The following is a 12,764-nucleotide window of genomic DNA, read 5'->3' on the forward strand; positions in this document are numbered from 1 at the left end:
GTTAGAATCACTTCTGGCTTTTTTTTTTTTTTTTTTTTTTTACTGAAATCAAGATGCTCCCTTTTTAAGGTGGGGTAAATCATGTAAATTAAAGAGAAATTTAGGAAAAATGTTTAAGGAATAATAATTTCAGGTAGGCAACTGTAAGGAAGGTAACAATCATGCGTGCCAAGGCTACGTGATTCCTCCACAGGCCCCAAGGTGAGAAAGTGACGCCCTCGTTTTCCAGAAATTCTTTGCCAGTACATATTGCATAGCTATAGGTACTGTTTGTTGTTACACTGAGTCCTGGGCAGAAGTTTTGTCCCAGAAATTCATTATGCTGCAAAGCCGCAAAGCCATATCGAGGAACGCTAAAGTACTGAAGCCACGAGAGCCAAGGCACAACGGTTCTGAGATTTACCAACAGCCCTGAAAATATCATCATAAACACAAAAGAGATGGTCATGAGAAGCGTTGCTATGGATACCACGCTCTGACTTGCTGCTATGGCCAGCGCCATTGAACGGGCTGAATAAGCCACCATCATCACGGTAAACATCATGATGAAGAAGGCCTCCACCTGTGGTTTCAATCCTAACAGGGAGTATGTTATACTAGCAAATATAATACTTGGTAACATCCTCATGGGGAGTAAATCAGATAACAGTTTTCCAAAGAAGTAAGATGACACTCTGTAGTATCCACTGATATATTCATGTATGAAGAGCTTCTTCTCGACCACCAGGAGCTCCACGGCCGACACACTGCTGAAACACTGGTTGGTGGTCAGGAAGAAGCGCACCCCGGCTCTGTTCTGCATTCCTGTAGGATCATTTTTTAGACAGTAGAAAATGGCACCTATAACCAGTCCCAGGATGACTGTTACAATTATCTGAACTATAGAAGCCTGGAGATCACCCAGTAAGTTTTTGAATGAACGCCTGGAAATCCATCTGAGCTGATGACAGAAGGAGGTGGCATAGGTGATCTCCTTGTAGACTGAAATATTCTTCTTCTGACCCCCTGAGAGTTGATCTAACTCAACTTTTGTCTCCTTGAAGAAGGAGGAGTTGGCATAAAACTCAGTTAATTTTCCTATGAGCGGAGTATCTTTCTTGGAAGGCTCTTCAGTCTCCCTGGCTTCACCATCTGTGTCTTCTCTGTTTAACACCACAGCACAGGAGTCTCCATTAATGACGTCCAGGAAGAAGTCTGCAGGGTTATTATAGAGCTCACAGTGGTAACCAGTGGATGGAAAGTAACCCAAGGCCTCCTGAGCAGGCCCGTGGAACATTAATCTTTCTGAGGCCAACAAGGTAAGGCTATCAAAGAACTTGAAGATGGAATAACGAGGCTGATGAATGGAGAAAATGACTGTCTGTCCTTATTTAGACATTCTCTTCAGAAGCAAAAGGACAGCATTTGCTGTGCTTGAATCTAAGCCAGTTGTGGGCTCATCCAGGAACAAGATGGATGAATCAGTAATAAGCTCCATTGCAATACTTGTCCTGTTTCTTTCTCCTGCAGACACACCACGGGAGATCAGGTGAAAATGACAATTCGGATTCACTAGGTCTGGGGCTGGTCAGAGATTCGGCATTTCTAACAGGTTCCCAGGTGATGTCAATGCTACTGGACCACACTTTGAGTAGAAAGGTTCTCAAAAATGGTAAGCTCCTTGAAAACAAAGGATCTTTTATTTATATCTCTGTATCCACCAAATACCTAGCACAGTGCCTGGAAAATACTGATTATGAATACACGTTGGCTGAATGGATGAATCGAAGGATGGCCCCATCTGCCCCCACAATACTAATCTACTTCCCACAATTTCCAAACATCCGAAGTGACGTCAAGTTGAACGAGGAAGAGGCAGGTCTAGATTAGCTATATAAGAAAGCTTCATCTATTCAATCAGGCTTACCGGTTGGTCTGTACTGAATATTTGTTCATATTTGTGGTAACAACTTAAAAAGTACCTTGAAAAGGTAGGTCACATTTTCTAAGACATCATAAGTGCCCTGTTCGAGTTTGGACAGGAACGTATAGCTCAGAAATCGCCATAGCAAACCCCCAAATGATGGGTTCACCACCTGGTCCTCTTGAAAAAGAAAAGCACTCTGCTTGGTCACTTCCCCTGGTGGTCAGCTGTCCCCACACTCCCTAGTACCGATTTCCCAGAAATCATCCAGCATGGCTGTTTTCACGACCTTCTCTGATGACTGAAATATCACTAGAGGAGAAAGTGAGTGTTATTTGACCTCGGTATGGCTGTCAAGTGAGCCTCTGAGTGCCCCGAGGCGGGTCTCACACCCTCAACATCCCACGAACAGTATGAAAAGTGCTGTTTAATATTTACTAATAAACACCTGCTGCATGGAGCTTCAGGGGGACTGTTGAGAGGAAGCTCCATGGAAGCCGAAGCCCATGAGCACTCAGTTCTACCGCTGCTCGTTAACACCTCCCGAAGAGATGCGATCATTCTGCATGGCTGGGGTTTCTGCTCAGAATTTCCAGCATCCCATAAGGCAGTTACTCTAGCAGGCTCGCCAACATCACAGTTTATGAGGTAACAGGAGAAAAAGAGAACCACGGTCTATCTCAGCGTAGAAGAGATGCCTGGCAGACCACGGTTAACGAGGGAAGCCGAGGAGGCCGCCCCAGGGACAAGCCCACTCAAGAAGATGCCACATTCCAAATATCACCATCTGGGACAGGTGAGGTCTAGGCAGCCATTCACTGTTTTGTGATACTGGGAAGTCATGACCTCAAAGAGATTGTCTACTTGTAAAAAAAATCCTGACTTTTTATTGGGCAACAACTTACAGGCTTTGCTATACTAACTGCTGACTTTTTCATTTTACACATTGTATAACTGGTAACAAAAAAACTGGATGAGTAACACACAAAAAGCCGTAATCAAGCTTCCTTTTAGTTATGTCGATATTGATTAAAGCATGTCGTGATGCCTGAACACTGTATTCAGAAATGACCACATGCCTTTTACAAGCTACCCATACCATACCTCACAGTTTCCTGCTTCTTCGTACATCTGGTAACGTGTGACTGCATGTTCTCAACAGCCATGCACTGCACGCTACATTGTTGAAGGACTGAATTTTGTTGTTTTCCTTGCAAGAGTGTGGAGTTTCCTTACGGTGGGCATGTTACTTGCAGGTCAGCTTGACCTGTCAAGGCTTGGTTTTGCGCTTCATTTAGGGTGGGTCTAGGGTAGCGCTATTCCTATGGCTAACTTTTCTGAGTTGTCAATTGGATGCCAAGTGTGTTCAACAAAGTTTTTCCATTCTGCTTGGCCAGAACTCCAACATCTCCTATCACTGGTGACCTCTGGGATATCCACTCAGCTCACAGCCCACCCACACACCCTCCTCCCCCAACTTACTTTCGTCCAGGTCTTGTGGAGTCTTGCCTTACTGATGCACAGCCTTGTGCTGTGGCCAAAGACTCAAGGGACCCTTATAGATAGACTTTTGGAGCTCTTTCTTTGCACAGCTCGTGCTCCTCTGCAATTCCCTGCCCTGAAAATTCCATCCACCTCGGCAGCCGTGAGTTATAGTCTCCGTTGATTCAATCCAATGAGTCTTCTGCTCTCTGTTTAGGCTCCAGTGCCCTGTGCTGCAATGTAGAAAGTGCCCCCAGGCAAAAAGCCAGGGTTGACAGGGAACTCACTTTATGCTTCCCTTCTCTCAAGGATCACATCCCTGTGCTGTGCATTGTCCAATGCCTCAAAACAGCTGGTTCATGTATTTTGTCCAATTTTAAAGTTGTCTATGGCAGGAGGTTAAATCTAATGCTCTTTACTCCATCATGGCTGCAACCAGAAGTTATATTCTCACCTTAAAAGACTGTTTCTTTAATTAGACTGAATTTATTTTATTCTATTCTAGATAGAATAGAACTTTAAGTTCTATCTTTGAAAGTCTGAGCTATTTCAAGGTCTAATTCCCAAAAGAGGTCCTAGAGAAAGAATTTCTGAAATGAAGACACATACAAGGGATTTTAATTATCCTGGAGTTTCCTTTGCTAGTCATATACACTCTTCTCTAACAAGGAAGGCGGAATATTCCCTAAGGAAAAGCAGAGTTACTGTTAAACATCTTTATATGGAAAAGTTAAATACAATGCAGTAAGGTAGTGCCACCCAACCTTTTCCAGATAATGGCACCCCTATAAAATGATAATATTTTGATGACATGCTGCTGGAGGCCTGATGTTGTTGGACGTCATCAACTGGGAGGCGGTGGGGGTTCTTCCACCCACCTAAGGCCCTTCCCACCCACCCAGGAGAGTTGAGGGGATCACTGTCCTATGCTCCTAGAACCCACTCAGAGCACAGGGGTTAGGAAATGCTACAGAAGTAACGTTTGAGTCCAGATGTCACTAAGAAATGAGAAAAAAGTTGAAACCCAATCTCAGTCCCCCGAAAGAGAACAGAGCTTTCACAGGCATCTTGAGAGGCAGGCAGACAGGAATCAGGGAGGCCTGAGGGGACTTTAATAGGAGACAACCCAGAGCGGAAGCCCCAAAGGCCTCCGGGCTCATAGACTGTTTCCCTCTTAGAAAAAGATGTTTCTATCCGGAGCCTCTTCAGAGAACAGCACCCAACAGATGCTGCCATATTGGCCCAACTCCAGGGTCATCATTCACACTGGGCATGTCCTGGAGTTGTGGGACATGGCCGTACGGTTTGTCACAATGTGTATATAAGAACTGCTTACTGATTTCGTTATTTCATTTGCAGCTTATACAGTCCTAAGTCTTAGGAAATGTTTATGCTTTTAGCCTTTTTTTTTTCCTAATAGTAGAATGAAAGACTTTCTACCCCCTTAAATTCTACTTCAAAAATCAGTAATCATGTGAAAAGGAGATGTTTGCAGGGAGGGCCTTTCCTGGGTACTTATAATCTGGCTTTAAGAATGACCAGAGACATTAGGGCAGGTGGACAAGTCAAACACCAAATGCAAATCATCCAGGTGGCACTTTTGCACTTTTTTGTCCATTTGAATATAATCAAGCATGTGAAATTATGTAACAATATGTTTTCATAGAAACTTCTCATTTTCTACTTGTTACGTCATTTACACTGCAAGGACCACTTAATGCTAAATATTAGAAGCTGTTTCTAATGGCGCCTTCAGCTCATCCAAAGCTTATGGCTAATGGCATAATTTACCTCTCAAGGCTGTCCATCCTACAGCTGAGATTTCATTTTCATTTATGTTTAGGGAAATATATTGATTCTGCATCCAAATACATGCCTTTCTTCCATTAAAAGGATAGTAGATATAATACAAAATCATTTTGCTTCATTACAAACACAGTAGCATTGATAAAGCATCTTTCATTATGTTTTAAGAGCTGTTCTTAGCTCCTGCACCACCTCTAAGAGATACAAAGAAGGCTGTTAGGGTGAGGGTGGAGGAATCTTCGTTTCCCAAATAAGCATCAGGAAGGAATAAAAAGTGAAGGGCATAGCCATGATCATTATGAAGGTCAAGAACATCCAAGCCAGCTGCAGCAGCTATTGGTGAATTCTTGCCTTCCATCTCCCTTTCTTACGAGACAAATCTACATTTCTTTTAAGTCTTTCTTTTAGGAAAGCTTATTCCTTGGCATGAAAGTTTGTTTGGAGTCTTTTTCTCTATACACAGCAAATTTAGCTTCTAGGCCTGTGCAGTGAGTGAAAAAATATAATTCCCAGGTCAAATCTCAGTTCTCAGGCAGCTCATCTAAGTCCAGGCCTGACTAGTGGAATATGGCTGCACTCGTTCGCCACCCTGGGGAGAAAGTGGCACAGGGGTACAGAGGTGGGGTGCAGGGGACGGCTCTGCTATGGGAGATTCATGGTCTTGTCTTACAAAGTATATTCCCAGGAAGACTCAGAACAAAACCAAGGTCCTTGAAATTCATGCAATTACGTATCAAGCAATTATTTACTAAACACTGGGGCTCAGATGACCTTGTAAGAAAAAGAGACCAACCAACAAACAACATTCTCTCAATAGTATCTTTGCAGAGCAAAGTTTTTAATTTTGCCAGAGTCCACTGCAGCAGTTCTCTCTTTCATGGATTGTATAACAACTCTCTTCTCCTATGTTTTCATAATAACTTTTTTTTTTGCGGTACGCGGGCCTCTCACTGTTGTGGCCTCTCCCGTGGCGGAGCACCGGCTCCGGATGCGCAGGCTCAGTGGCCATGTGGGATCTTCCCGGACCGGGGCACGAACCCATGTCCCCTGTATCGGCAGGCAGACTCTCAACCACTGCGCCACCCGGGAAGCCCTGTTTTCATAAATAACTTTTTAATGTCTTATCTTCTCTATGCAGATCTGTGGTCCATTTTGAGTTAATTTTTGCATAATGTGTTAGATTAGGTTAGGGCTTTTTTTTTTTTTTTTTTTGTCTAGGTATGTTCAATTGTACCAGCACCATTTCTTGAAAAGATTATCCTTTCTTTCTTAAATCTTCTTTGCACCTCTGTTGAAAATTAATTGCCTATATTTTCATGGGTCTGTTTCTAGACATTCTATTTCAAGGGCTAGCAAACTACATCCCATGGGTTAAATCTGGCCTGCTACCTATTTTTGTACAGACCTCAAGCTAAGAATAGTTTTTACATTTTCAAATGGTTTTTAAAAATCAAAAGAATAGTATTTCAAAGAATATGAAAATTACAGGAAATTCAAATTTAAGTGTCCATAAATAAAGCTTTATTGGAACTCAGCCACACCCATTCATTTACACCTATGACTGCTTTTGTATAGTTGAGATAGATACTATATAGTCCATAAAATATAAAATATTTTCTCTCTGACCCTTTCCAGAGAAAGTTTGTGAAGCCTTGGTCTAGGATATGAGGATCCTTATCCACGCCAAATCTCGGGGGTTCTCTGAATGCCGCTATAAAGAAAATACTGTAAGGACAGAAGCTTTAAATAGAAACTCTGAAAGCCCTGAGGAAGGCAGAAAAGGAATGCATTTAATAGCCAGCTACCCTTTCGAACTAGGACTAAAATATAAAAGCCTTAAGTAAAACTATTCTTAAAAGGATGAATTTTACTGCACCATGTAGTTAACTATAAAATGGGGAAATTTTAAGTCTAAACGGTATTTACTTTTAATGATATTTTCTTAAATATCTCTATGAGTCATAAACTGAGAAAAAACATTTGTAATGTGAAAGATGACAGGTTAATGTCATGAATATAAAGTATTTTTATAAAAATCAATTGGAAAATGACACATAACATTTTCAACCTGAGTAATCATTTAAAAAAATGCAAATGCCTATCAGATTAGCAGAGATTAGAAAGAATGATAATATCCAGGCATGACAAGGATAGGGAAACATTCTCATAGGCTCCTGGGGGGAGACGAAATTGGCACAATCTTTCAGAACATCACTTAAATGCCTTTAAAAGGCACTGAGGCATCAATACATTTAGCAATTGATCATCAGGAAATAATAACAACTGCTAACATTTATACAGAACTTACTAGGAGCCAGGCATTCCAAGTGCTTTACCTCCTTTAACTCACTTAATCTTTACAACACCAGGAGGTAGGTACTGTTATCATCCCCATTTCACAGATGTGGAAACAAACTAAGGCACAGAGAGAATGAGCAGCCCGCCCAAGGTTACACAAGTAGCAGAAAGTGGCAGAAATAATTACGTTCATGAAGATCTACAAACAAGGTGATGACTACATGCAACATGGTGTAAAATAGGGAAAAACCAGAAACAAGCCAAATATAAAAGAGGATCGTGGTACTCCATACATTGGGATGCTAAGGAACCATTTAACCGTGCTGCCAAAGATAGGCAAGATATATTGGGGGCAAAGGGGGTAAACAAAAGAGTGTATATGATATGACCTTATTTTTATTTTTAACTGTAATTGTGTGTGTGTGTCTCTGTGTGTGTATAAAGTCTGGGAGAACACAGCTCAAATATTAAGAGAGGTATCTGACGGTGACGCAGTCACAGGTGATTCTGACTTTCCTTCGTATTTATCTGTTTTGTTCTCATTCTCTAAGAGTAAGTTTTACTTACTTAATTTTAAAGTATTACTTAAAAGTGCATCCCATGCCATCTCAGAAAAGTATATTTTAATAAAATGCAAATGTGAATGTAAGACCTTTGAGATACTTTAAGAAGACAGGGGCTACACAACTACTGAATATAATAAATTACTTTCATCCTAAGAAAAGTTAAAATAAATAATACAGGGGCATTTCAGGGAAACTACTGACCTTAATTTCAGGAGAGTTCAATATACCAAGAGAGAACTCCCAGTCAATGGGCATTTGTCTTTTCTTCTTCCGATCAAAACTTATCACAGCAATAGCTGTAATTTTTAATTTCTAAAGCACTTTCAGCCACAACGTCTCACTTAATCCTCACAACAGCCCTCTCAGAGTAATAGAAATAGAAAGAGTGAAGAGAGAAAACAGAAAGTGTTTCTCTAAATCCTTAAGACACCTGCAGAGTTTTCTGTGTGTTGCAGGAGAAAAACATCCCAGGATGCTGTAGCAAGGATTACTAATGTCCTGCTACTAAAGCACAGCACTTGGGAGAGAGATTACAATTAGGCTGAACGAACACAGGGTCCCTTTAGACAGTTTTATATCATTTGAGGAGGCATGTAAAGTTGAGAATCTGCATCAACTGCGAACTCATCTGTCTATGAGAAATCTACAATCATCAAAATTTCTGGGTGGCACTGTTTTGACTGTCTACTGGTAAACTAAAGCGAAGTGTTCTCCCACCGCCAAGTCCTACTTTCACCAACCTCATCTAATTTAAAAACTGTGTCTATGTGATGGTAAACATGCTCAGGAGGAAGAGTTTGGGTTTTTTGTGTTTTTTAAAAAGATTTTTTGATGTGGACCATTTTTAAAGTCTTTACTGAATTTGTTACAATAGTGCTTCTGTTTTCTGTTTTGGTTTTTTGGCCCCGAAGGCATGTGGGATCTTAGCTCCCTGACCAGGGATGGAACCCACAACCCCTGCACTGGAAGGTGGAGTCTTAACCACTGGACCACGAGGGAAGTCCCAGGAGAAGGAGTTTTGATCAAATGTGTTTCTGGTGTCAGGAATCTTCCCATCGGTCCTGGTGTCCAGGTTACTTTAAAGAGGAAGACAAAACAGCAACAAACTGTATTCCTTGGGATTTCTAATGCTCTGAGGAGGAGATATATTGTGACTGCTGTCCCCAGTAGGGACATATGCAGTCTAACAAGACAGGCTATACTGCAAGAAATACATCCTATGACATAAATGACTCATCTGCTGAACGCTGACATTTTTCAAATGTGTGTAAACCCAGATGATCCCAGACCTACACTTAACTTCTTCATTCACTCGTAAAACATGTCCTTCTAATGGCTCTGTCAGTGTGTCATCACTTTCAGGGTGACACCTGCTAATTTACTCCTCATCCCTGAAACCACATTTAATCCTACACTTTAGCTCTGCTAAAAGCTTCAGCAGTTGAGAGAGAAAGGGTCAAGGCCAGCAATCTACATAGTTGATCGGCTTTCTTATACCAAGCTGAGAACCCTTCATGAGATTTCTAAAGCCACTTTCCGGTGGGGAGAGAAGCAAGGAAGTCTGGAAACATTTTTCTCATGAATAAATGTTTCAATTAATAAATTAATGGGAGGGAGGCAGGACGGGAAAATAAACATTAGAACAAACAAAAGAACATATCATCACAGAATGACTTAGGAAGGAGCTAGGGATGCCTTTTCTTTCTTTCTGTCCTTTCCCCCCTCCCCCTCCCCCGCCTCTCTCCCTCCCCCCCCACCCCTCTTTCAGTGGTGACAGCAAGCAGAAAACTAACCTGGGTCCGGAAGAACAGAGGAAAGCAAAGTAGGCTGTGGGCATGGGAAGAAAAGTGGGAGAGGAGGGCTTTAGGCCAAAAAGAAGCAACGTTAGCCCTGAGCTGAGCTCGGCATGTCCTCTGCACTACCAATCCATTTCTGTAGATGTGACAATGGAATCAGAAAGTCCTGCATGCTCCTGACCCTACGAGGTCAGAGACATGGACACAAAAATGTCGGAAACAGATGGATGGGGGAATGGCGTGGTAATACTGTTTTCCTAATAAAATAATGATAATGTCATTAATTTAAAAAGAAAATTGCACAGGCACCTGCCCTAGATATACCTGGTAACAGAGCGTGAGTCAATAAGTAGACAAGAGTCACCTCGGGGAGTGACTGAGCCGCACCTACCGCAAACATCCACAGCCCCACAGGAAACAGAGCAATCCCGCCCTGCCAGCTCCCACGTTCAGGGTCAGGAGACCCTGCCCTGGCTCGGCCACTGATTACTGTGAGGCCCTTGGGAAAGTCACTTCCGTGCTCTGGGCCTCTTCCTCCTTTGCCATCTGGACAGAACACCATGGTCCCGCCTAGCTCCCAGGGCTGCTGTGAGCATGCATGAAAAGGCGGGGTGCTGAGGGGTCCCGGACTCTTGCTGCCAGTTGCCCAGAAGGGTCCTGCGCTGGGAAGCTCTGGTCCTGCAGGAGCTATTACTATTTTTTGTTCATGATTCAGATTTTTTTTTAAGTTTATTTTATTTAATTTATTTATTTTTGGCTGCGTTGGGTCTTTGTTGTGGTGCGCGGGCTTCTCATTGCAGTAGCTTCTCTTGTTGCAGAGCGCGGGCTCTAGGCGCGCGGGCTCAGTAGTTGTGGCTCGCGGGCTCAGTAGTTGTGGCTTGCGGGCTCTAGAGCACAGGCTCAGTAGTTGTGGCGCATGGGCTTAGTTGCTCCGCGGCATGTGGGATCTTCCGGCACCAGGGCTCGAACCCGTGTCCCCTCCACTGGCAGGCGGATTCTTAACCACTACGCCACCAGGGAAGCCCGGAGCTATTACTATTAAGTTAAATGCTCAACCACTGTCTGGGAAAGGAGGGAGGAAAACATGTTGAGGGAGAGCTGGCGGAAGCTGGTGAGTTAGAATCAGTCCTAACTCTGCCCTCACAGCAGCAGGTCTAGCTCAGACATTTGGGGTCCCTGGTTTGATACATCCCTAAGAAAAGGCGAAATTCCTAGTTGGTATTTTTTCGTAGTGGTGACCGTCTACCTTTAGCTACTCCACTGGGTTCCCTCTTTCTTGAGAGGCGCATATATCGGTTTTCTCCCCCGAACATCAATGCTGTCCCCTTCTCCTTCCTTCCGACTCCACCACACCGTGACTTTAGTCAATAACATTACCTTTCTCTGTGTTTACCTTGATGTTGTCAAATAGACTTTATAACCATGAAGAAAGGGGGTTTCTGTTTGCTTTGTAACGGGTCAAAGACACAGCCACTCAGGGGAGCCTTCTGATAAGAAATACCCGAAGATCTTTGTTTACAGAGTGGTCACGTGAGAAGCCCTTCCTCCTAGGTTACCGGGGGCTGGGAGGAAAGGGCCATTGCTCTGAGGCCAGGAGGCTGTTGGCCAAGGACAGGGACATCGTCCCTCTGCACAGCTGGGCTCGCTCTGCCCCAAGCGGCAGTGGTCAGGGCAAGGCGCATGCTTCACAGTAGAGCCTCGCCTGACCCCTTCTCCAGGGAGCTTCTCAGGTTGGAAACGAGACCCAGAGGCTTCTGAACCCTTTCAACCACGCTCTGAGCACAAATCAGGAAGGCAGGAATGGGGGTGGCAGGAACACAGACGAAGGAGCTATTTTTATTTTTTTAAGGAGCTATTTTTGAGTGACTGGAAATAAAAGCTAAACACAGGTGTGTTCTGCACCCGTGGACATGTTCCCAAATCCACAAGAATTCTATTTTATAAATAAACTAAAAAAGAAACCATTCGGGTTGCCACATTTCATCCTAGTTTCCAGGGACACACACAAATAGTTCGGGCCTTTGTGCATTATTTCAGGAACCGAGGAGGGCGTATAGGCACCCACTAAAGGTGTATGACTCATTTTCTAGAAAGCTATATGAAGTGACAATCTAGGGCTAACAATGAGGGCAACGTCTGCCCTATGACTCCTGCCACAGCTCATAGAAGCAGGGCAAAGGGAAACCACCTTAAATGATTATAAAATGAAACCACCACCAGAATTTGGGGGTAAATCAAGAACGTCTACAGCAAAAGCCATCAAATTTAGAGAAGAGCTATTTCATCTCAACTCATAATACAATAAAGAGGCATATCAAAGTGCATATTAAACAAATTGTGGCGAAACTATTCACTCTGCAATAGGAAAAGCACACAGTCATCTAAATGAACTTCTGGGCGATACCTAAACTCAGAGCAAGAGTAAGACTTTTCTATAAAGCAGGGTTTGACAGACTCAGATTCCATCCTTCCCACCCTCAGCAGGCAAAATATTTATGGCATGTTTTCTTTCCAAATTCTTGCTGAAATCTCACCCATTGTGAATTCTTACCCACTGCAAATTCTTACCTATTTTAGGTATATATATTTTTTACCACTGTTACCTACTTGATATCACAGCATTCCAGCCCCAGCTATAGACTGGGCCCAGCCACAAGAGCCCCTGCATTCCCATTTCTGAGGTCAGAGAAAGAGCGGAGATGAACTGACAATTCCTAGGATTACAGGTACCAGTGATGGACCCCTCCCTGAGAGAGGCACTTATACACAGCATCTTAGTACATCCTCACGGCTGCCCTGTGAGGTCGGCTTTAGGGTCTGTGGCCAGACCACGTGGCCGGATATCTAGCCCAATCTTACAATGAAGGAGAGAAAGTTACCAAAGTCCTTCGCTGGAACAGAGAGGTTACACGA

General features: G+C 43.2%; 1 protein-coding gene and 1 pseudogene across 8 annotated transcripts in view; both read right to left on the reverse strand.

Annotated features, from left to right (window-relative positions):
• The window catches only part of SH3KBP1 (SH3 domain containing kinase binding protein 1), a gene marked incomplete at its 5' end in the record, with an annotated part of 295,684 nt that overhangs the window by 75,896 nt on the left and 207,024 nt on the right, over positions 1-12,764 (reverse strand). The gene's annotated exons all lie outside the window — the stretch shown is intronic.
• Positions 154-10,413, reverse strand: LOC309839410 (broad substrate specificity ATP-binding cassette transporter ABCG2-like; annotated as a pseudogene). The gene is made up of 3 exons: positions 10,176-10,413; positions 2,153-2,215; positions 154-1,563 (listed from the first exon to the last, which is right to left on the reverse strand). The product of its transcript is annotated as a broad substrate specificity ATP-binding cassette transporter ABCG2-like (transcript).

This window comes from Grampus griseus (assembly GCF_964374135.1).
Source record: "Grampus griseus genome assembly, chromosome: X".
Classification (NCBI taxonomy): Eukaryota; Metazoa; Chordata; class Mammalia; order Artiodactyla; family Delphinidae; genus Grampus; species Grampus griseus.